This window comes from Serinus canaria, chromosome 4 (genome assembly GCF_022539315.1).
Source record: "Serinus canaria isolate serCan28SL12 chromosome 4, serCan2020, whole genome shotgun sequence".
NCBI classification, from domain to species: domain Eukaryota; kingdom Metazoa; phylum Chordata; class Aves; order Passeriformes; family Fringillidae; genus Serinus; species Serinus canaria.
Genome location: NC_066317.1, coordinates 48,138,831 through 48,158,192, shown reverse-complemented (window position 1 = coordinate 48,158,192; position 19,362 = coordinate 48,138,831). Strand labels below are relative to the sequence as shown.

Here is a 19,362-nt window from a genome sequence, read left to right as displayed (position 1 = left end):
CGTGTCCTCAGCTAGAGGCACCAAGGAGAATGCAACCCTCCTCCACAAGTAGCTCTTACAACCAAGGATGCCACGCACTGTTTTTGTAATAGAAAGAGACAGCACCAAGTGAGAGTGCAGCTGGCTGCAGCGAGATGCCTGTTATTCTTCCTTTGACTTCTCCACATATTCTTTTCATCTGTGCTTGGCGATGTGGTCTTCAATCTCTTGAAAAAGAACATGAATCTAAAACCACACACTACATTTAGTCTGAAGGTTTTCAAGTCTTTGAAGGTTTTCAAGAGATTTCTTTTGGATTTAACAACAAGCTTTTGCAAGGGCTAACAGCAGCACCCTTCTTGTATCCCAGCAGATGGGATGGCTGTACTTACATCTAATCCCCAAACCTTCACTTTATAACCTCCCCTAGCTTCTCTGCCTCAAATCTTCAGAAGTGCAGGGAGTCTGGAAAGAAATGGAATAGAGAAAAATAAAACAAATGAAATTTTTAGCCCTTTGTTTTAACCTCTCTTAAATGAATTCTTAAGTTCATTTAAAATGAAGAATGCATTTCCAAGGCACACTAAAAAATTTAAAAAAAACAAAACAAAACCAAAAACTTTTACAATGAGAAAGGAGTTGGAACAAAATACCTCAGTATTATTTGTTTTAAAGAGCTGAACAGGAAGTTCATGAAAGGTATCCTTAGCCATGAACACTTTGTGGTTTTCATTGAAATGTACCGATGTATCACAACTTTGGCCAAACTTCTAACTTCACATACTTCAGGGCATTAGGTAACTTCAGAAAAGAAGTCCTCTTTTTACTCAAGAACACACAAAATCTTAAATTTTAATAAAGTCTCCCCATTCTAACTTATAACCAGCACTCAGCAAGAGGGAAAACTCCATTACAATGCTACCTCTCGTGTTGCCGTAGAGCTGGTGGGCTTTCACTACCTCAGTGGCCAAAAAGATCCATGCTGGAGAAGAGGATACAACACAGAAGTAACATCAGTCAGGGTCTAGACAGTGACTTTCCATGCAAGCCTTTCTTATTTCTATGCTGCGGTAAGGCCAGATTGATAAAAGGTGTTGAATAGCAGCTAAAGGCACTCTGGAAAAACAAAACACCGCAGCAACAGGAGTCGAGCCAAACTCAACTGGATGTGTTTGCAAACGCCACCAGGAGCATAATGACCACTGTAAAATGTAGCTGTCCTCACAAGGCAAAGGAAAAATGCTCCTGAGCACATGCTATTCAAAGCCTGTAACAGCTTAGGCTGCCAGGCTGCTAATTCCTTCAGTTTCTTAAACAATCTGTTGACTGATCTTTCAAGGAGAAATAGCCTGGCACTCACACCTAGTCTTTTCTTCACTTAACCACCCGTAATAAAAGAAGAGTTGACCTGCATGTAAACCAACAACCCGCCAGAGGAATTTCCCTCCTGCCAATTCCTGGATGTCACACATGTAGATGTATTTACCCTGCTAGTTATCTTTTGCATGATCAAACACTAGATTGCACCTGGTACTTTGAGCACCAGGGCTAAGAATCCAGGTGGAGAAATTTCCCCAGGGACTATGGAAAGCAAGGCCTTAAGGGCACCTATATCTCAAATCTGACTCAGTAAGAAAAGACAGATGAGTAACTATTTTACTACCAACTGAACAACATTACTCAAGCCACCTCCCTCCACTTTTCCCCCCAAAACACACAAGCACAATTACGAAGTATTTGAAATATGTAGGAATCCTTACATAAACTAAAAACATCCTTAGAGCATGTGTTAAATTCCCCAGCACTGCCAATATAGACAGATCCTTTCGTGATCAAGCACAAAGAGGTTATGCAGGAACTGAAGGCAGGCATCTTCATGGCAGATACACAACATTCATAACTCCTTTGTTCTGGTGTCTTGCAACACAAATAATTTTATTGGTCACTAAATACTATGTTTCCATATAATTTTTAAATTGTTCTACAATTTTAACAAACACAAAAGTGTTTTTCTCAATATAATGCTTTCCTCTACCAACACTAAAAACACAACTTAAGTAAGGCAGTTTAATATGACCTTAATAGAGAATGAGGTGAATTTAACAGCAACCTTTAATTATTTGCTTGGGGCAGGGGTGGGAAATTTGAACTAATGAGCCCCACTGAACTTTCCTATCCCTTTAACCTGGGGGAAAATTTTACAGCAGGAAAGTGTTTGTTAATCTTTATTCCTGGTCACACAGGGACATGAGCAATGCTACTACAGGTTACCCACCAGGGAGGGAGGTGTTCTGCTATAATTGCAGTTAGAAGATACATCTGTACAGAGAAACCTTAAATAACATTGCAAGTTTACATCTGCCTTGGCAGGGAGCAAAACACAAAAAGGGAAACAGGGAGAGATGTTTATGGTCCAACCCACCACAGCAGAATGAAATATCAAACAGCACATATGCTTACAGCTCCTCTGCTCTGTGCCACAGCTTCCCTACTCCCGTTGCATCATGTACAAAACCCATCAGTAATTGTCTGTTGCTGTGCTCCTGCCTTCCACACAAAGCCATGCTTTTTTTGAATGCTGCTCTGTATCAAACCCTCTGCAGCCAGTTAAACATTGCAAAACACTTTTGAGTCCAAACCCAGCTAGCCTACTTCACAACATACTGCAGATTGTTTTAGAAGGGGAGGAAAGAAAAAAAGCAAAGTCAATAAATCTTTAGCTTAGAGCAATTTTACCTTCTGTTTTGCAGCTGCTCTATAGCAAAAACTATGCTTTATAGCAAGAATTAAGGGAAAATTTCCAATTAAAGCGTATCTTGATCTCAAAATATTACCAATCTGATTCAAACTCCAGTCTCCCCCTCATCAGAGAAGTAGTTTCTCATGGGTTTTGGATATACACCATTTTTTTTTAAGTACCAGCTGAAACTGGGACTAGAAGCATTTCTCTGAAAAACAATCCTGAAACTACATAGGTCTCACTGTCTGCCAGGAAAGAGCATTAAAAACATGCTCCAACTCGGCTGATGCTTGGACACTGCCAGCTTAAAGCCAAAGCATTCAGAGCCAGATACTTCAAGGAAGAGCGAAGCTGTTCCTGAGCTCTTTGTTGTGCAATGACCCAATGCCAAGACCCAATGTCCAGTTTGGGAAGAGCCAAATTTTGTATGAACAAAGTGACATGGCTTTCAAACATGATTCAGGGTCCACTTGCATCAGAGGGAAGTACTTCAGCACATCTATTCTACTAGCAACAGCAAGCCAAAATCAAAGTACATTAAAGACATTAAAGTACTGCCTAAAATGCAAAAGCAAAGCCAAAGGAACCACATACTGCGAAGAGAAATGAAAAGATATTATCCTGGCAGGTAAAAATGTTTTCCCAGAACACCAAAATCCCTGTCGTAACTTAATAGCAGTAACCCAAGCTATTCAGATCCAAAGGTTTTTTTAAGAATTTTGGAAACAACATCTTTTACAGAATTAAGAATGCACAATGCCATATTTAACTCCTGGCCATGACTGACTCAAAGTTAATTCTTCTCCTCCTTCTTATCTTACTCATGCCAATTACAATAGGTTACTCAGAATCAGCATACCACCCATCAGTAACAAGGGTAGCAAATGCTTTTCTTTAGGCAGGAGAAACTTATTTTCTACACTGTTCTTTGAGTCTAACACAGGATAGATCTTACCACATGTATTAAAGGTTCAGAACTGACTGTCTACATAAAATCTTGAATTGCTGCCATAAAAAATTTAAATACGGTAGAGAAGATAACCCTCATTCTTGCTCTAACATCTCTGTCGACCTTACAGAGCTGCCTTGATTTGCCATGCAGATCTGCAAGGAACAAGAAGAGATACTACTTGGATCATCACTCCCTGTCTTCATGGGCTGGAGATGGCAGCCCATAACTTACATACCATGAACCGGGGAAAGCTGAGAGCAGGGAAATCCTAGCACTGCTCCTAGGACTGCCCATCGTTCTCCAGGGCTGTGTTCAAAGATACAAATCATTTACACACAATAATGCTACACTGACGCTAAAAAATACCAAAGGACATCTCCTCTCCCTGATGTTTTTAGGACAGGCAACTCTAATATATAAACTAAGCCCTAAACCTGGGGAGTTCCAGGTCACACACAACACAGCTATGAAATTTATAAATTCAGATAATCATAGTATTTAATAGTATTTTAAATAGTAATTTAACACACCCGTTATTATAATTATGTATGCAGTGAAATCCTTGCCAAAGCTTTTGCAGCAAGAAACACCAAACTCTGCTGAAGCTTTTGGAATTCACCTCCAAGCAGCCAACTAGGGCAGCAAATAGGAAGCTGCCACCAGAGCTTGGGAAACCATAAAGCCACAAGCAGTTCAAAGCCAGGAACTATAGAGCACCTCTCCCTTTTCCTAGGCTGAGTAAGCCCGTCCAGTCATTCTTTGTGCCACTTCCAAAGACAATTAGCAAAATCTTGTTTCAATTAGCTTTTTCACAGCTATAAGCACAAAGAGTACAACTTCAGAAAAAAGAGGTGAGATCAAAAACATCAGAGCAGCAAAAAACCAGATAAAGCAAGGGACAAGAAATCCCAAAGTGTGTCCCCCTCAAAATGCTGAGTCCTGTGTGGAGTAAAGCCAATGCTTGTGTTCAGAACAAGGAGCCTTCTTACACCAAGTTGGATTTCAAATTATCCTTCACAGTTCTCATTATTAAAATTATTAATTTCTTCCTAGAGAAGAACTCTACAGTATCCTGTATAATGGCTCTACTTCTTACAAGGGTTAGATACATCTGCAACATCTTATTTAGTACCAACAAGATTAATGCACCTTTTGAGTACTCCTAACTTCTGGTTGACAATTTTTTTTTGGCAACATCCCACCCCTAGTCTTCCTCAATCTAGGCATCTCATATACTCTTCTATTGTTTCCCCTTAACAACCCTTAACTGCTTTGTAACTCAGACAACTGCCATCACAAATGTTTTATTAAAGACCAAATGAAATAAAAATATTTAGCCCAACTCATATATTAAGAAAGAAAATAAAGGGTCATTTACTCTGACATAGTCCACCAACATATTAATTTATGTTGCATTTTGTCCCATTTTCCATACATGGCTTCAACTATTCTTTCCTTTAATATATGTTTTAAAATTTAACAGTGTGACTGTTTCCTCTGTAAACACACACTGCTTCAAACACACCAGGGGCTGTTACCACTTTGGAAAATAAATAACTTTTACACATGCTTATTTTCTATTTGAACCTAATCAAGAAATATACAAAGAATGAAAACACAGTATTTCATTGCTCAGAGTAGAGGTTTAAAGAAAAACCCACCCAAAATCCCATGCAGCTTTCTTTCACAGAGTCCACAAGAAAGATGAAGAGAATTTTATGACAGGAAAAGGGAAATGGCTTCAAACCAAAAGAGAGCAGGTTTAGAGTAGATATTAGGAAGAAATTCTCTATTGTGAGGGTGGTGAGGAACTGGAACAGATTGCCCAGAGAAGCTGTGAATGCTCAGTCCCTGGGGAGGTGTTCAAGGCCAGGTTGGATGGGGCTTTGAGCAACCTGCTCTAGTGAAAGCTGTCCCTGCCCATGGCAGGGGGCTTGGAACAAGAGTTTTGAGGTCCCTTCCAACCCAAGCCATTCTAGGATTCTGTACAGAAAATAAAAAATATGGTTAGTCACCCAAGAAAATAACAGCTTTTCCTACAGCTTCTGTTTCACTTACTCCAAGAAGCAGCAGTCTGCTGAGAAGGAGAAATTCAAAGTTTGTGTTTTCCCTCCCAATAAGAAAAGTCACCTCAAGGAAATCCACATTCTTTGCAACAAAATATACCTATTAATTTTTTTTCTTTACAAAATAACTAGTATAGGGCAACAGCAATGCTATCTCTGTAACCACCAGTAACAACCAACACTGGGAATTAGTCAAGCAGTTAATTGCACACAAGCACAATTGTGTCACAGGCCTTGAGAGGTGTTAAGTCACTCCATGCTGGGGAAGAGGCACGTGAGACCTTTCAGCTCAGTTGGCAGCTTGCAGTGCTCGTCCTCTGAAATCCCACACTGCTGCACTGAGATAACAAGCATGTGTTTGTACAAAGGGGTCACTGATGAGAAATTCAGCCACCAAATTTCAACCAATTTTGATACCTGAGAGCATGAGAATTAATTCATTGGGGTAAAGCTCTACTGCTTTCATGTTCTAAGTTTAGCTGGAGCAGCAATTTATGCTCAGTATGCTGAAAGGTTACATACACATTACAGTCTTAATAACAGTCACTCAAAAATTCACAGAAATAAAACCCAGTACTATTGTCACTATGCCTACCTGGATGCACTGACAGTGTGTAACCTCTCTTTTATAGCACTGAAAATGTAGCACACAGGTAACTGAAGCATCAGAGTTCCTTAATAATAATAATAAGATGATCCCACATTTGATGGTTGGCTGCAGCTTAATGAAACAGAAGAGCAATGACTGATTTAGACAAAACCAGGATGGAGGTTTAAAAAAAAGATTTGTTTCCTCTAGACAAAGACAGAAGGAACTAAGTGACAATGATTACCTGTGAATATTCAGGAAAATAGATAATCTACGATAAAAGCAATCTTGAAGTGTCTAGTATACTATCATCACTTCTAGCTCCTATTTTTATCCTCAAGAAAAAAAAAATTACTAGTTTCTTTTATATTACCAATGGCCCTACTCAGAAAATTATTATGGCAATTACTCCCTCTTTTAAAAAGCATCTTTTCTTTTTCTTTATGCCTTCTTCTGCCCTTATAATATGGGCCAGCAGTCAATTACCATCTCACAGGAGTAAAATCCAAAACATGCCACTTGCCTGAGTGGTGGCATCAACAGACCTCCTTTGGCAGCACAACCACTGGTGACATGCAACTTGCATACAAAGTTTTCAGCTCAAAAAATTAATACAGTTTAAGAAACTCATCTATCACAATCAGTTTTTGGGGGGAAGCCCCATCAGGGTGGTATGACCTAAGCATCTACCTAACAATTTCTTTTAGAATGCGGGAGAAAAAGCCCACAAGACTTGCTGTTCTCCCTCCTCTCCTTCTACTGTGATTCATTTCTGAAGCCAAAACTTCTCATTCCTAATATACATTAAATGCTTATGCTTGCCTGACTCGATGTGGAAAGGAAAGCATAAAAAGAGTAACTGGGTCAAGGCTGTAATTATCAAAAGTTGTATTAATGTGGTGAAATCCACGTGACAACAGGAAAACCAGTAGATCTAAAATTTTCCTGTTGGCATGCTATTTCTTAACTTTGTACTCAGAGCATCTAAATTGAAAAGAACTTTGCTTTCCTCTTCAAAGATAAAAGTTTTAAGAAAAAGGTTGTTTTAAACACAGATATTTTTATACTGTGAAAAAGCATGGAGTAAATGAGGGAAATGAACATGTAAAAGTCTCCTAGCACTACTTCTCTTTGGAAGCAAGCAGTGAATTTTCTGATCTTGATTCCGCCAATAAGCTGCTGTTCCAAAGTGAGCTCAGCTTCTGAAGCCATCCCTGGTGACCCTTAAGATAACAGCACTAGAGCTAGACTTCCCAGTAGAGCTGCCTTTTTGTTTTTAAATACTTGCTCCCCATCAGAGTGTATCCAACCCATACTGCCCTTTCCCTACAGTGCTTGGCCTCTGTGTGCTCTGCCTCGGCAAACACTCATGAAAACCTATCTACCTCACCTTGTAAAATTGTGATGTACTCTTCACACACAAAAGTCTATTGCTTCAAATTGAAACATTTTATCAAGTTTAAGATATTCTGTTGCTTTCTAGTTATGGCGAAAAACCTCGACAACACCCATTTCAAAAGCACCAATAATTTTACTAGCATTTCCCGTATGCTGTGCAGATACCATCTGAGGTAAGAAAGTATTAGCCTCCACAAGAGTCAAGCATTCCTGTGCACTGCCCTGTTTCAAAGAAAAAGTTCTTTCACCCACAGCTTCTGAGAGAGGTAGAAACATGGCTAATCAATGAGCCTGTCACATTCAGCTTACAAGCATTTGGAAAACACCAGTTTTTAATCATCCACTTTTACCAACCAGCTGTGGCTACTTGACAAGCTTTGCACAGGGTCTCTGATGGCCTATTAAAACTCCCTGCTGTGCTGTGAAAGCATTTGAGGTAGCTTATGCTTCTGAATTAGAGATAGTAAAAGCCACAGACACTACTACATTAGGAATAGCCAAGAAAACGCAGAGGAACCTAACTTGTATGTGAAACTCCCATGTGGAAACTTCAGTTTCTGCAAAACAAAACACAATTATTTGCAAATTTGGTTACTTAGAATCTTACAGGATAAACCCTGGTCTGCCCTTGAAACTGACAAGGAGAGGAAAGAAAGAAACCTAGAAAACATTTAAAAATGGATTTATCTGTACTTTGCGCAGACTATGCCTCCCCACTGCTTCACAGAAGAGTTTTATATCCAGGTTAGTGTCTTACTCTGTGCAAGTGACTTGGGCTTATTTTACTGTTGCATTGTGCAGCAAATCTCATCATTTAGCTCCTCTGTGTAATTAAAGTTCCTCTTCATCTATTTATGTACTAGCTCCTGCCTCCACCTGAGTCCTCTGGCAGGTGCCTTTCCTGAGCCAGCCTTTGGGAGCACCAGTATCTTCTTTTTGGGATTGCAGGATATGTGTGTCACTCTCCTAAGAGCATCTCCTCTGTCAGTTTAAAATCTATTCAAATTCAGTTTCATCCTCTGCTATCAAGGATCTAGAATTTCAACACCTCCTTTCAAGCTCACCTTGTGCAAGGATGATACACATCCTGCCATAAAAGCACAATGCTTAAAATATTTGCTTGCAACCTCAGCTCAAAGAACCCCAGAATGGGGAAAGCCCAGCTCCCTGCTTGAACACTGGCTGCCTGAGGAAGTTATCAAGTATTTGCACTCAGCAGCAGGGAAAACTCAGGACAGGCTCACACTGTGTGCCAAGCCAGAGTGCTCTAGGAGAACTCAGGACAGGCTCACACTGCATGCCACGGGAGAGCTCTCTAGGACAGCCTGGTGACACTGTGCCAAAAGTATCCACCCTTTACTCTGAGAGAACTAATGACACTAGAACAAACATCAGCAGCCTGTGAATTTTCCATCCCTGTACTGCAGCAATGGCAGTACAGGCAGCAGAAGCTAAAGCTCAACACTAGCTAGGTTTGAAGTCAGATCAGCATGTCCTGAATCAGCCCCACACTGTCCAGTCTTGGTTTTACAGCCAGCCTGCTGTGTGGGCTGACAGCCTTATTTTAAACCTTTGCATATGTGTTATTTAACCCACAGATTTAAAACAACCTTGGGACTTACAGACATGAACCTTAACAGCTTTTGAGGAGTAATAGGATTTATCAGGCCAAAAATTAAGGGGTTACAAACTCAAATTTCTGATTTATAGCAGAAGCTCATATTTCCTAATTTAAGTCCTAGTGCAAGCTGGGATACCAGATCAAGTGCTATTTTTTCCAGCTCTATATTTACACTTCAAGGACTGTGTAGGAGCACAGAGCAGAAGCAAAAATTCAGCTAAATGCCTCAATTGTGAGCCTTTTGGGGGAGGCTCAGAGGAGTCTGGATTTCGTGTCTTCAAACAGGTTTTCAAAGCACTATAGATCTAGATATCCATCACAACTCAAGGAAATAGAGGACTCAAGAGGACTTTAAATTTAGGAAAATAATAACTTTACCTTGCATATGCACAGAAGCTTAGAAAAGCATGGAGACAAAAAGGAGGGTTTCTCTTCTGCTCTAGCAGGAGGTGCAGCTAAAGAATTTCAGCCTCACCCATGCAAAATTAGATATTTATTTTGGATAAATCCCACAAAATGTTTTCCGCCCAGCCAGCACTCCTACCTGCTGGTTTGGCAGCAGCAGAGGCAGGCTCTGTGCTGCAGGATGGCAGGCAGCCAGCCACCAACTCCTGGGCCTCTCCACACTGGCAGGGTACATTGCTCAGTGAAGCCTCGGAGTCACTGCAAGGCAAGGACAGTGACAGCTCTCAGCTGCCACATCTCTGAGACTACAAGGGTCACCAGAGCCTCTGCTACCAGGGAAAAAGCAAATTTAGGGATGTACCTTGCCATACCCTGCCTGTCAGCTGTTCCCTTCCCTGTAACACGTGCACACACATTGGAAAGGGGGAGAACAAACATCACCTCAGGACCTGCTGGTTGGAGCAGGGAAGCACTGAGGGATCCCCCTGTTTTCTGCCAAAAAACAAGCAAGTAAAACCCTATCAAATCACTGCATGTGTTCCTACACACTGGCTGACCAAAAGCACAGCATGGAGACTGTATTTCAGAACCAACATGCAACATATGATGGCTGAGTTTTAGCCCAAAGCAAGATAGAAAAAAACAGAAATGTGACTCCTGCCTGGGGACCAAACCTTTAACCATGCCCTGAGGATTTCCTGACTTCAGGATTTTTTTGGCATCAAGCCTTATTGGCATCCCTCAGAGTCTCCCAACTGCCCCTCTTGATTCCTTTCCCCACACAGACTCCTCACTGAGAATTCCTGAATTTTCTGTGAACTGCCATCAAGAGTTACACTTCAGTGCAAAGGCATCACAATACTGACATGCTGTTAGGCTGCAAAGACAAACTTCCCAGGGAACACTTATGCCATTTCCCTGACAAACTGCACCACCTTTATCACATTAGGATGTATCTATATTGGTTTTCAGAAAAGAATTACTGGTCCCTCAATGCTGATAGGCCTCTACCAGAAAGCTTCTTATATTTTGGCAGATACAGAATCATCAATTTTACCCATTTTTAAACCCATATTTGCAAAAGGAAATATACAGCACATTTTACTGCAAAAGTTTACACGTCTCAGTGCTGACATAACTGCATGCAAAGATTATAAAAATAAAGTTAAGACACACATACATAATTAAGCATTGTTTGCTAGCAGCTCTTGCACATGCTTAAATAATAACACATGCTTAAAGCCAACATTATTTTGTGTTACTTCAATATCCTTTGTTAGTCCTCTTAAAAACCTACAAAGTTATCTAACAATAAGTCCAATCTCAAATGTTTCCAAGAAGCAAACTTCAAATAATTAAAAACATGGGGTTTTTCTAATGTTTCTCTTTTCAAATACACAAGCATCATCAAACATTTTTCCTAAATTGGAGAACTTTTTAAGATAATTAATGTCAAACTTCTCAAAAAAAAATTTAAATCCTGTTTGTCTGAGTACATGTATTTTTTCATAGACAGCTGTGTTAAACCATTCCCTTTACTGATGGTTCCTGTGCTGTTTCACTGTTTTCTTGAATTATGGTGGGAAAAAGAGAGGGAAGGAAAGAAAAGAAGAACAAAAAAAAAAAAAAAAAAGATGAAAAAGGCAAGTAGGCTCCCACTCAACTCGAAAAATATAAGTTATTTCCCAACCTGCCACTCCACCAGAGTGCCTGACCTGATGAGATCTCACATTCCCCAAAGGTTTTACACCCACATGGGTATGAGAGAAAAAAAATAAACCCAAAAAACCCCATCAACGAAATACCATGGAGATCTGCCTCTCCTGCTCACATAGGAGGCATGCAGGGTGCCAAGGAGATAAGATCATCACATAGTGCTGAAGATTTTCTTAATGCCACGTGCACCCAAACACCAAGGCTGCCCAGTGTATTTACTTCCAACTGAATCTCATTGTAAGTTCATAGATTTATTTTATACAGATTCCTTTGTACGTCCAACTCACACAATGTAATTAAACTTTCTTTCCATTATGCCGCATTTAAATCCCAATTTGATCTGTCAAGTGCCAAGTTCTCCACAGGAGAGCATTCCTCCTCCTTATTTCTCTTTCTTGCAGCTCCCTTTCATGTTTCATGCTTCATGGTGGTTCCCTGCACAGCTTTCTCCACAGCTACACAATTCAACACCTTGCTAAGAAATATCTCTTCCTAACAATAAACCTCTTTGCAAATAGAATCAACAAGGCAAGTGTAAACACAAGAGCAATGAATTAGTTGCCATATTTACCCAACCTACTGCTTACACTTCCTTATGATGTGGAAGCAGTAGTTTGGGTAAATGAAATTCTATATTAGATACATAGGATAGCTTAATGTCAAGCTCCTCAACTGCAGAATTCTGCAGCAGGCTTGTGGGAACCCTGCAGCATCTCCCTTCAATTAATCTGAGAAATTATGCTTTCAAGGTTTCCAATAAAGTCTTAACTAACTTGCAGCAATATCAGTCACACTAATGACTGCCATTTAATAGCTGTTTGGAGGCTTCCTATCCTGGGAACACTGCAAAGAAAAGATATGTTTCTACAACAGATGACAACAACAAAATACATAAAGCTTATAGTGGGTTTCTTCTGTTAAAACAAGTTAATTCATAAAGGTAAGGAACACTAATGCCTGTCAATTTCCTTCTCTTTGGAATCTGTCCTTCACACACAGTAATTACATCGGGAAACCTCCCTCCATAACCAATTAATGGACATACGGAAAAGATCAGTTGTGACTAAGAGAGTACTGCATGAAACATATTTTAACACCAACATTAAATCCAAATGGTATTTTTAAACACATCATCTACACTTGAAATCTGCAGAAGTACTTTAGAAATGCGCCTTCTGGTGCCTTTGAAAATTGAACTGCACTTGCACTAAAGGCAAAGAAAAACAAACCTCCAACAAAACAACTAAACACGCTGCAAAATTGCTGAAAGCATATCATAGTGAAGCATGACTAGTGCTTCCAGGAGGGTTTTCCCAAAGGCAGACAGAGCTGATACTTTGTCTGACAGGGTATATCATCTGGAGTGCAATGTAATCCAGCAAGGAAGACAAAGGAAAAAAAAAGATTCCCCTTAAGTCTTCTCCAGAAAATAAGAACAGCCAAACTGTAATAAATCACAGAGTTATAACTCCATTTTGGCATAGCTACAGGAGGACACCACTGAGATTTTAGTGGATGTTTTTAAATTGTGAAGTCAGACAGATTAAACTGTCAAATATAAGTTTGCCAGGAGTTTGCTTAAAGTACTTTACAGCCATAAGTTAAAACAAACCAGAATTACAGACACTGGCTATCTGGGACTGAGAACAAAAGAAAAATTTGCATATTTTGCTTTCTAGGAAACCTCCCTCTGTCACATATGACTTTCATCGCACTACTACTCAAGTTAGTAGTTTAAATTCATGAATTCCTACACTGAACTGTGCCCAACTTCATTCATCTGAGATCGGTGCTCAGTATCAAATGCAGCAAAGACTACTGATAAAGGCACATATTTGCATCTAGTTAATCATCCTAATTGGTATGCAGACCACTTTAAAAATGCACTAATCAGTGTTACCCTCAGATGCAGGGTTTGTTCAGCAGTAAAAATAACGATCTAAATACTTACCCAAACAAATATCATATTTCCAGGGAAGACTGAAGCTCATGGGAGACAGAACTTTGAGGCTGACCTTAGATCTCCAGCTAAATCGAGTTTCATCTTTTTAAGGCATAAAGAAATCCACTTTCTTTAACAAGGTTAACTCACTATCCTGAGAGTGATGGAGGCCAAGTGTCTGCTGTCTTTGTCAGGGCAGACTCCTACATTCACTTCCCATTGCCTTGCTGCAGGGTCTGCTCTTATACCCTTGGCAACAGACTTCAGCAACCAGGAGTTCACAGATGAGGCACAGTGGTCATCAGCATTCCCAGGGCACTCTCCTCAACACAATTCCCTCAAATTCTCCTGCCAGAGCTCTACAGCCTCCTACCTGTAACACCCCTTGCAGGTGAATGGAAAGTGGTAAAAGAGACAATAATCTCAGCAGGTATCCAGGGGAAACCAAGCAGAAATTCTTTTCACAGCCAGAAACAGACCTACAGACAAGCAGCACTCCTGGCTTAAGGCCACAGAGGCTGCAACAAGGCCCCAGGAGGCTGCAGACAGACCAGACAGGCATTTGGAACCAAAAGCCACCAAATGTTTTGAAGGGAAAGCTTGCACCCAATTCTGGTAACAACAAGCTGAGAACAGCCAGAGCTTCAGAGGGTATCTGCAGAGGAGGTTTTGAATAAGGGCATCCTGTTCTTATTTTTCCTTTGACATCTGCTTTCTTGGTGACCAAAAAAAAAAAAAAAAAAAAAAAGGAAAAGGGAAGAAAGGAAAAAGCTAGAAGGCAGAAGACAAGAGATTACAAGGGAAGCAGGCTGAAGGGTAACAATAATTAGGCAATTAAAGCAGGACACCACACACAGCATTCCAAAAACACCCTCTGCTCCTTAAATCTCTGGGGACAGCATTGAGCAGTGCTCTGTCCAAAGCATAATGAGACAAGGAAACAGGCACAGAGGTGCTGGGATACTGGTAATCATGAGAAGCAGTCAGGTTCTGCTGACAGTCACAGTACCCATTATACAGCATCTGCAGCTGGTTGCATTCCTTGTTACACACATAATATTTTTCAAACCAACTACAGACCTCATACAAGTTCAACTACTGCAACCACCATGCCAGCCAGCTATTCTGCAGCACAATAAATGAGACAAATCCCATGCATACCTAGCTCCACTAGACTTGTTTTCAAATTCGTTTTTAACTTCATTTAATTATGGTCTTCCAGTCACAGCATACCTTGGAGAACTGGTCTCAGTTCACATTATCTGGGCCTACTGTACAGCCCCCCCCAAGAACTGCTTTTTGAGAGGATTTATGAATCACTTACATATTCAGGGGGGGCAAGAATTGCTGCAGTTCATTTTTTAACCCCAAAGTTAATAAGCTGAAGCAGCTCATACATACAAACATAAAGTTTCCTTTTGCGCAGCTTGTACTTTAAGGAAAAGGATTTTCCACACAATTAGATGCAGTTGTTAGACAATGCATTATTTTACAGGGGGGGAAAAAAACTAACATGCAAAACATTTCAGAAAGCAGCCACTAAGCACATTGCAACCATGTAGCAATACAAGCTGTAAAGCAGGCATTTTTATACCAGTTTTGTAAAGTCAGATTTTAAAAATAAGAAACACTAACACATAAAATCTATATTAAGTTAACTCAGACATATAGAAAAGCTTTTCCTGAGTTACCAAGCCTTCTCTCCTACTGCCACAGCCAAGCATACAATACAGGCTTCCTCAACACATCCTCAAGAGCCAGTTAAGGGGCTGACTCCATTTATCCCATTTTAAGGTTGTTCTAGAACCTGATCCCATTTAGGGAAGAAACTGTGCAAATTTCAGTTTAAGTTTATTCCTGCCAGTTTATATCCATTTTCTCATGCCAACATTGTTCTAGCCTCAATAGCTCCTCTCTCCCTTTCTGGTGTTTATATCCCAGCTGTACTTGCAGATTGCAATCATATTCCATCTCAGCCTTATTTGCTAGGCTAAACAAGCCAGGCTTTCCTTGTCTTCTCTGGAATAATTGACACTGCTGTCCTCCAGCCTCAGTCTGCAGTGTCCCACCTGCAGCACAGGTGAGAGAACCCGGGACTGGCACTCCCCAGGAGCTCACACCCATTCCACCACTGCTCCTGATGTGTCCTAGCCTAACACACTCCACCATCACCTTCACTTTCTCCACAGCAGCAACTTGGTCAGTGATCAGCCAGTGCACCCAGCACATCCCTGGCTCTGCTGCTCCTCTCCCAGTAATGGAGCTCCTTGCTCACAGCAGGGTACAAAGGCAGGACTTTGTGTCCCACTAGAAAAGGATGTACAGGATAGTTTGTTTTCAGTGGGGATGATTTGTTCAAGTATGACTACACATCCTGTGTCAAAGCTTGCTGTTTGACAGAGATGTAATCAGTCAGTTGCTCACCATTACCATCAACTACCAGGATCCACCGCAGTTATTCACAACCTCTGCTAAAAAATCCTTACAGCAGGCAATCTCAAGTACTCAAATTTCCCCTTAAGCTCCTGAAGTCACCACTCTCTTCAGCTCAGATCCTGCAGCAGCCCTTTCTAGGCTCCTCAGGCATTTCCTAAGGAAGACTCTGTCCATCCTGACCAACGGCACAGCAAAACCTAGTCAACACCACACCAATTTTGTCACTGGTTTCCAGCTTAGCTGCAGAACTGAAAATGAAAAAAAAAAAAATCTAGGCTTCCAAGTCATGCATTTCCTCTCCTAGCAAATGATTCCCACAGTTGTAATCTACTATTGAGATGACTCTTGCTGGGAAAGGCACATTCACTCATGCTGCTTCAGAGCCAAGAATCTTCCTCCTTCTTACAATAGTTTTGTTTTCTTCATAACACAGTATAAAATTACTCTTCACCCCAAAGAGTCTTCTCCAGACCTTGATTTCCCTCAGATGACAAAAGACCCCTAAAAATACAAGCCAAAACGTATTTCATCACACGCTCACTGCTGTAAAGGAAGAACAAAAATATCCTCACTCCACATGACTGTTCCAGGCAAGGAAATTAATCAGCCAAGATTTTGTCCCAAGGTCACCGTAAGAGGATGTCTCTTCCTTTAAGTGCTAGGACATCTGCACTCTTATTTTAACTAAATGCAATTATGCCAGCAGAAAATAGTTTTAAACACAAGACAGGCAGCTCATTCAGGCATTCAGAAAATACCAGAGCACAACATGTAGGATCTAGAACAAACTGGAGGAGCACACCTCCGAGCCAGAGGACACAGCAAACCTGCAGCAGCTCAGCAGCAACCGTACCTCAGCTCCTGGGGCAACACAGCAGATCTTGGGGAAGCACTGAAACTTGCAGCAGACACTGTTAACCCCGAACAACCGACTGCAGATACCATTTACCACGTACAGCTAGCGGTAGCATCCACAACACACAAAGCCCAGCAGCGCACCACCACTGCAGAGTTGGGTTTTTTCTTGGTTTTGTTATTTTGTGTTTAAAACCCAGAAGTACACTTACCCTCCCTAGCAAACAGGAGCACAGCCAAGAATTATAAAACATTGCAAACAAGCAGGCAAAGCAATGAAGTACAAATACAAACCGTTACACTTTCCATTTTATCTGTCTCTCTAGCCGCAACGAAAAGTAGCTCCGTTGCTGCCTTGGGACCCAAGCAAATTCCTGACAACTTCCAAGACGGATTCAGGGGGTCCACGTTTTGTTCCGAGGACTGTATTTTTCGCACGCTCCCATTTGCAACGCCGCGCGTAACCCTCGAGTACGATTTAATCACAGAGCTCAACCCGCTCACTCTACTAATTTAAATTTTAAAAAAGAAAAAAGAAACTACTACAGCCACTTTTACCATCAATTTTCCAGGCTTTTTTACCTCACCACCACCAGCAGAAGAAGACCCAGCTGCCGCTGCTATTCGCCGCCCGCGGGAGCAGAGCCCACGCTCGCCGCAGGCTCGGCCAGCGCTCTGCAGCTGCAGCGGCGGCAGCGCTCCTGCACACCGGGGGAAGGCAGCGGACCGCAGGCCGGCCTCGGCCCCGCAACCCCGAGACCGAGATGCGCCGGAATCGCCCCGAGCAAGGGCGGCGGGACCCTCCCCCGGCCTCCTGCCCTCTCGCACCGGCAGCGGGCCGGGCTGAGCGGCGGCACCGCGGGCGGCCGCGCACCGGGGCTCTGCCGCGGGACGGGACGGGACGGGACGGGACGCGCTGCGCTGCCGTGCCGTGCCGTGCCCTCCCGCCGCCCGCCGCGGAGCGCACCTGCCTGCCGCGCCGCTCTGCCGCCCGCCCCGGAGACGCCCGAAGCCGCTGCGGGATGCGGCCAGCTTTCCGGAAACGCTTCCCAGCCCGCTGCGCTTACCCAGGAAACGATTCCGGCCGCCGGCCGCCACCGCCCCTCCTCTCCCTCCGCCCCGGCCGCCGCCCAGAGCCGCGGCCCGCGGGGTGGCGGCCGGGCGGGGCCAGGGGCGATGGCCGCGGCGCCGTGTGGGCTGCGTGCCCGCCGGGCCTGCTCCCGACCCGCCTGACCCGGCCCAACGGGGTCAGCAGCTCACATCAGGGCAGATGCACCTCTGAGAAGGAGCAGAGGTTGTGTGTGAGGCAGGTCTACCCCCTGGGAAAGAAAAAAAATATATCTTTTTTTTATCTCCTTAGGGAAAAAAGAAGGGTCTGGCTTGTGCTTGGCATGTGTGGTAATGCCCGTATCAGGTGAGGCAGTGGTAATGACTCTCCTAAAATGCCACCTGCTGTATCCCAGTGCTCCTCTGGCAATAGCGAGAGACAGAGGTGGACAGGTAGACAGCCAGGTAGGCTGGGAAACCCTAGAAAAAGATTTTATCACTCTCTACAATTACCTGAGAGGAGGTTATTGACAGCTCGGTGTTGGTCACTTCTCCCAGGTTAAAAGCAATAGGAAAGAAGGAACAGCCTGAAGTTGCACCATGGGAGGTTTATACTGGATATTAAGGAAAGTTTCTTCACTAAACAGGTTGTTAAGCATTGGAACAGGCTGCCCAGGGAAATGGTGGAATCACCATCTCTGAAGGTATTTAACAGGATGAGTACATGTAGTACTTGGGGATGTGGTTTAGTGGTGGGCTTGGCAGTGTCGGGTTAATGATTGGATTTCATGATTTTAGATATCTTTTCCAACCTTAACGATTGTATGTTTCTATGATTCTAAGAATTGTTTTTCACAGTGGATATGGGCACCAAGTAGCACCACTGATGAACATTAACAAACCCCATCTGGTCATGGATTAATGGAGTGTGCTTGGCATGGGCATAGGCTCCAGGCAGTTGTGCTCTGGTTGATCTCAAAACTAGGTAACCAGTGTGAATGGAAAGGAACGAGGTGTTCTGGTTGTGGGAAACAAACGAGTAAAGGACCAGGCCTGGCAACTTCACTGCTCTAACCTGGGTTACTGCTATAGGGTTACTGCTCAATTAAATCCCTAGACACATCTGGAGATGGATGAGTAGGGAATCACAGCAACCTCCCAGACAGTTAGAAATGAGGCTTAATTGAACACACCTGTAGGAAGATATTTCTGTTTAATACCTTCCAAATATGTGGAATATTGTCTGTTCTGTCAGGGTAGGTTTTTGAGGTTGCAGGGGAAGAAACTGGTCATTGCTGGAGCAAAAAATTCAACATAGGATGGTAGTTCAGTGGAAAGCATGTAACAGACCTTTTACTTCTACACCTCCTAACAATTGTAGGAGGTCCCTGGAGCAGCAGATGCAAAACAATCAGCAGTAAAATAGTGTTGTATTGGAGTGACCTAAGACATATAAGGAGATCAAAGAAGTCTATTACAATAATGAAATTGGCATCTCATTCATTTTCTGACATGTTCTTGTAAATGTGAACACATTTAGTAGTCCTATTGAAGTGCCCAAGTCTGCTTTAAAATTTTTCACACCTTTTATAACAGCAAATCCGTTTATCTGTAAG

The 19,362-nt window shown here is 42.3% G+C and overlaps 1 protein-coding gene across 14 annotated transcripts in view; it reads right to left on the bottom strand.

Annotated features, from left to right (window-relative positions):
• APBB2 (amyloid beta precursor protein binding family B member 2) overlaps nt 1–17,825 on the bottom strand; it is a 157,819-nt gene extending 139,994 nt beyond the window's left edge. For 8 of the 14 annotated variants that reach the window (XM_050973726.1, XM_050973732.1, XM_030238884.2 and 5 more), the window contains exons 1-2: nt 17,667–17,772; nt 372–444 (exon numbers count right to left, since the gene is read on the bottom strand). The gene's annotated coding sequence lies outside the window, so the exon portion shown is untranslated. Of the gene's footprint in view, nt 1–371; nt 445–17,281; nt 17,400–17,666 lie in introns of those variants that run through there. The other 6 variants (XM_050973725.1, XM_050973728.1, XM_050973729.1 and 3 more) reach the window with 6 other exon arrangements.
• Nucleotides 17,826–19,362: the final 1,537 nt, after the last annotated feature.